General features: G+C 39.5%; 1 pseudogene; it reads right to left on the bottom strand.

Annotated features, from left to right (window-relative positions):
- Positions 1–248: 248 nt before the first annotated feature.
- Positions 249–3317, bottom strand: LOC149163864 (G-type lectin S-receptor-like serine/threonine-protein kinase At1g34300 pseudogene; annotated as a pseudogene).
- Positions 3318–6003: the final 2686 nt, after the last annotated feature.

Consider the following 6003-nt stretch of genomic DNA (forward strand, 5'->3'; position numbering starts at 1 on the left):
CAACACAGTTACTGTGGGGGAGAATTCAACACAGTGACTAAAGAAGTCCTTTACTGAGAAAGATGTATAATGCTTGATGTAATATGCAATTTCAAAAATTAAATAGAAATACAAATTTGCAACAAGAGGTTACTCAAGTGTTCAAATATGCGAAATATAATAATAAGCACTTTCCTAGAATTTATAGTAATAAGGGTATCTTGATAGAATCAGAATCTCAGACTTCTGCTATCTTACAGAGATAACGCATGTTAGTGGTTAATGCCGAAAAGAAAAAATATGATTTGTCATTCCTAGATTTCCTTGTTCTGGTAAAAATCTTAATTTTGAGATTAAAAAGTTACAGCCCTGAGCTTGAATGATCTATTCCAAAATTAAAATGCAGTTGACAGATCAAAGTTGCCTCTTTAGCCTTTACAATATTCAGTTTGACTTTTTGTATACACAAGCCATCTCAGAGGCTATGAACACTAACAAGGCAAGTGTGTACTTAATATAGATGTCCTGGATACGTTGCCATGGAAACCTGCAATGGCACAATAAAACTTACAAACTAATTCCTTCTAGAAACCAAGTAATGGTGATCATTCCATTGAGCAGGAAAGTAAAATGAACTTATCTTGTAATAAGCTTCAGATTTGAATGGCCTGAATGGCCATTAGCAGATAGCTACCTTCTGCTGGAGAGTTTCTCTTCCATAATTTTTAGAGATTTGAAGACATAGTAGCAATTACAGAGGAGATAGAAGAAACAGGATGAGTGGATGTTGCAAACACTGAGAGTGCTAGTTCGCTAGTACTGCCACTAGTACTGCCACTGGTACTGCTTTCAAAGCTTTCCAAAGATTTAGGAGCAGGTGGTTTGTCAATAGGCAATATCCCCTCCAGCATCTGGACAACTTTCCCCATAGTTGGCCGCTGTGAGGGCTGCTCCTGAATGCACCAAAAACTAACTTGAAGTGCTCTTTTTACCTGATCAATATTAATATCTTCACCCAGTTTCTCGTCTGTAATATTTAGAATGTTTCCCCTTTCAAATTCCTCATATTCCCATACTGAGAATTTCTTTCTCCTTGAGGCCATAGTATCAAAATTCCTTGTACCGCCTATGATGTCCAGCAAAACCATGCCATAACTATAAACATCAGACTTGGTTGTGATGGGTAAATTGGCAAACCATTCCGGAGCCAGGTATCCTCTGGTTCCTTCAACACGTGTCAACGAGCGCTTTTGATGACCTCTGATAGTGTTGAGCTTGGAGAGCGCAAAGTCGGAGACCTTTGCATTGAAATTATCATCTAGGAGTATGTTCTCAGGTTTAATATCACAATGAACAATGCAATCTCTGCACTCTTCGTGCAGGTAAGTAACGCCCCTTGCAGTCTCAAGGGCTATTCCAAAGCGCTTATCCCAATCTAGCATCCTGGATTGCTCTGGAGAAGAAAAAAGGAATGTGTCCAAAGAAGAATTTTTCATGAATTCGTTAACCACGAATCTATGGCGGCCTTCTGAGCAAAATCCAATTAACCTAACCAAGTTCAAGTGATGAGTACTGCTGATGGTTGCCACCTCCATGTGAAATTGCCTCTCACCTTGTTCGATCCCTTCCAACTGCTTGACAGCAACTATGGTATTGTTGGTCAATTCTCCCTTGTACACTGTTCCAAACCCACCCGAACCCAAATTTTGCGTAAAATTCCTTGTTAGGTGCTGGAGTTCCTTGTAGGAAAACTGAACTGGAAACCCCGACGCATAATCCAGGAGTGTGTATTGGGCTGGTACCTGTCCAAATCTAAACCTAGGATTATTTCTACAGAAAATCCACCAAATGGACGTCTGGATAGTAATCAAGGCAATAATAGGTACTACAACTGCTGCTGCTATTGCAATGGCCGATACCTTGGATGAATCCACAGTCCTAATTACGGGAGGTGGCGGTGCTAGAGGATGACCTTCACCACATACCTTTACATAAGAAGTGCTTGGAAGGGCTGCTGATTGATAGGCACTTGTGAAATTCTCTGTCTTTATGCGGCAAATGCTCGAACCATCGGCCATGACTGTAGATGCAACACATAATGAATTCCTGAGGCAGTAGTCCTCAGGAATGCCCAAGGCATAGCATATCTCTGATTGTGACTCTGATTCTGGAGGATAAGAGAAGAATTGAGTATTGTTCAATACAACCATGCTCTGGTTAATACACCCTGTAAGGTCCTGCAGTCTTCTACACCCTTGGGTGGGATCCTTGGGATCTATGGGAACAAAATCTGCAGATGGGCATATGCAATAAGGGCTTGTGTCATTGTATACACACACCCCAAAGTTCCCACACCATCCATACACTTGACATTGGTCTGCTATTGCATTCCATCCCAGTTGCCATGTTCGAATGTTTTTAACCCACCCATAGGTTCTCAAATTTCCATCTGATTCGAGCCTGATCCTTCGCAACGTGATAGAGGAATCGGTGTAATCGCTGCTGTATGCAGTCCAAAGCTGATCACCAGAAGAGTTGCAGAGAGTAAAAATCCCTTGATTACCGAGATATGCCCTGGAGCCATTTAGGGCACCCTGGTTCCAGTATGTGATGTTGTTCCTCCATTTCAATGTGAAGTTTCCCCCGGCCTCCAGAGTGAATGAATAAGGATACATGTGGAGGCTTTGTCTCACACTGAAATTCTGATAAACCAAGAGGGTATCAGTAGGATTGGCAAAACTTTCCCAAACACTGCTGGAACTGCTATTCTTCACTACAAAATTGCCATTGTCCTGCATGGCAGCAGAGATTATGCTTCGTTTGGCAGAGTTAGTCTGCCACACCACGGTGTTCGTTCCATTGCGCAACACAAGGTTGCCATCAATCTGGAAATCAAAGGAAGCTTTGTCACCCACTCTGATGCCACCATTCTCACCTGCAGTCCACACCAGGGTTCCATCTTCACTGTCAGCAATTGAAATGGCGAGAACATACAAACCATCCTTTATATGTGGGTGAAAGCCAAATCGGAAGATGCCACTCGGGGATTTCCAAAACTGTTGTAACCTGGAGGAGGAAGGCAAAGAAGGCCTAAGGCGGGATCCGGGCTCTACTACATCTGCAACCGTCATACACTGAATAACAATAATATATAATATAGATATTGGAATTAACATAATTGTTGGACTCTGCTTTGATTACAAGCAGTATAACAGCTAACAGGAAACAGGCAATCCGTAAGCCACAGTGGAAACGTAGGTACCTACTATATATGGAGCAAAGCTTTGGTAATTCAAAAGTCTATAACCAGGTAACAGATAGACAGGAAGCCAAATACTCAGAAGGAACAAACTCTGAAATGATATTTTGATTAAAATACTCAGAAGGAACAAACTCTGAAATGATATTTTGATTAAAATACTCAGAAGGAACAAACTCTGAACCGTGCTTGAATTTATGAATTTTTAAATATTAAATTAATATTTCGTATATGTTTAGTCAAATTTCATGGATATGGTCTCGGTTTCGGTTATGATCTGGAATCCATGATTGCAGAAATGATAATTATTTTCAGCGGATTGTGAAGAGACTTGAAGAACACTGTATACCTATTTTTCTTAAAATCTTACTACTTTACGTCAATTTAGTTATTTTATTTTAATTAATAATTTATTTTATTTTATTTTTTAATTTACTTTCGTAATGCTGAGTCAAAGTGTTTACCAATTACCAATCCAAAGAGGGGAAGGTAAATTTATTATTTTAAATTATTTTATTTTATTTTTGAATATTTATTTTTATGTAATTTGATCCAGTAAAAATGTTTACAGAACACTGCATTACAATTTATTTTTTATATTGAATTGGAAAGCACAATGATGATTCTATTATTTGATTGAAAAGAACCTTGTTTTTATTATTGTCAATTTACAAGTTGAAAATTCTCTGTAAAATGTTATTAATGATATATGTTTTCTCCATAATAATAAATCATTACAAAGAAGTCTCAAATTTGACTTTAAAAAAAACTAAATTTTTATTACATTAAATTTTTTATACAAAAAAGAAAAATTCAATCCACATAAATATCTCAATTTTAACATATTTCTTAGTCATGATTGAGAAGGAAATAAAAAAAACCTTATGATAAAACTTTATAAATAGATTAGGCAAGACTTGGTGGTTGAGTTCGCCAGAAATGATCATTTCTGATAAATCTCTTGAAGTGCAAACCTCCTTTAGAGTGAAAGAGATGTGATTCCTATAAACGCTTTGTAGATACAGAATTAAGATAAATATAAGCTAGTTTATATTTTTCATTTATTTTTTATAAACAAAATTTCATTCTAAAAACATCAAAATAACTAATAATAAAATCCAAATCATATTTATATATTTAATAAATTTATTATCAAATAAAAATAATAAAAAATAAATAAATTTATTATCTAATAAAATTGATAAAAAATAGAAAAAAGTGAATAAAAACCTTAACCGTCGGATTTTGCGGAGTATCCGGTGTTCACTATCATTAATCTCATCATCATTTAATAATATTACATAATGAACCCACTCTGATATAAGAAACAAATTAGTAAAGCCAACAAAAGTTAACAATTCTAGGCAAAAACAGTTGAAGATTTGATATCATTTGGGATTTATAAATTTTAGTCTGTTACGAGATGAGTAGAAGAAGGAAAGCCCTTTTTTGCTTGAGATGTCCCTCAGATAAGTGCAAGACATCCTAAAAGGCTTTGCGTAAGAAGAGTGATAGAATAAAGAGAAATGAATAGTAAAGTTAAGATAAATAAATAAAGAATCATGGTGTTTGCTGTGGAATTTTCCTTCGCAATTTAATCAAGTGGCTACGGTGTATATTGCTGGTCTTTTGTGCACGATAATGTATTTTCTTAAGTACATAAATATTTGATGAATTTATCCCGGATGCGGGTGATAGTACGGGTGGCAGGGAGGAGCCACATGCCAGCCATGTGGAGCCTTAAGCTCAAGCTTAAATGCTAATGCGTCTCTCGCCGCCGAAGATTAAAAGCTCAGGTGAGGGTGATGGGAATTCAATGCAGCGTCCGGTTCATTGGTGCGACTGCAATCTGCAGTTATGGAAAACAAGTATCGAGGGAATGTTGAGGTTATTAAGGTGGCTGAAGGTATGGAGCAGGGTCAAGCTCAGTGTTGTGGTAACAAGGTTCAGGCTCCTGCGTGTTGTTCTGTTCTACAGGCCACAGCTCTTGCTGTCAAGGCCAGTTTTCAAGGTGGAGAGGGTTGCCTCCAGGTCGGAAACTCTGCTGGTTGCCGCCTTTGCTCTGTTGAGTGTTGTCCCAGGTCTGCTGAGAGCAACGCTAACTCAGTTGGGGGCTGTATCCAGTTGGGAAGGTCTTCAATCGCAATACTGCTTCAAGCCGCCGGTACTCCTGCAACTATGGTTAGACCCCTGCAAAGACTGCTCAGTCGACGAGGCTCTGCCCGGGAAGGGTCTTCTCGTCCTCCAGCTACAGAGCCCCATCTCCAATGTTGCCGCTGTAATTGCCATAGAAGGGCAGAGGCCAATCCCCTCCAGGCGAGCCAGTTCATGGATGCGAGCAGTCCAAGCTCTGAACCAGACCCTCTTCCTGCGTTTGGCTCAGCCATCTTCACTTTCGGCAGCTCGAAGAATAAACCACGCATTAATGCTCACATTTCGGTCTTATTCATCGAGGAAACTCAGGATGGTGAAGGTGGCTCGCGCAATCAGGAGGAGGTCCCAGACGAAAGCATGGAAGGTGACGAGGAAAGACCGGCGGGGGCTCCTGTGCAAGCTTCCATCAGCCCTCAGGCTCAGCAGGCGTCGACATCCAAGGAGAACACTGCTGAAGACTGGGACTCCTTCCCCACTGCAGAAGAGCGAGAGAAGTATGGATGGTGCAGAATTGTCGAGGAGAAGCCGGAGGACTAACCTCCACTGGTTCAATCTGTCGTTTTCCACAATTGTGCAGGTCCTGTTCCGGTCCTATATCTATGTCTATGTCT

Source organism: Pinus tabuliformis, chromosome 5_1, assembly GCF_031772625.1.
Source record: "Pinus tabuliformis cultivar Carrire ecotype Pingquan chromosome 5_1, CPIR1, whole genome shotgun sequence".
Lineage (NCBI taxonomy): Eukaryota > Viridiplantae > Streptophyta > Pinopsida > Pinales > Pinaceae > Pinus > Pinus tabuliformis.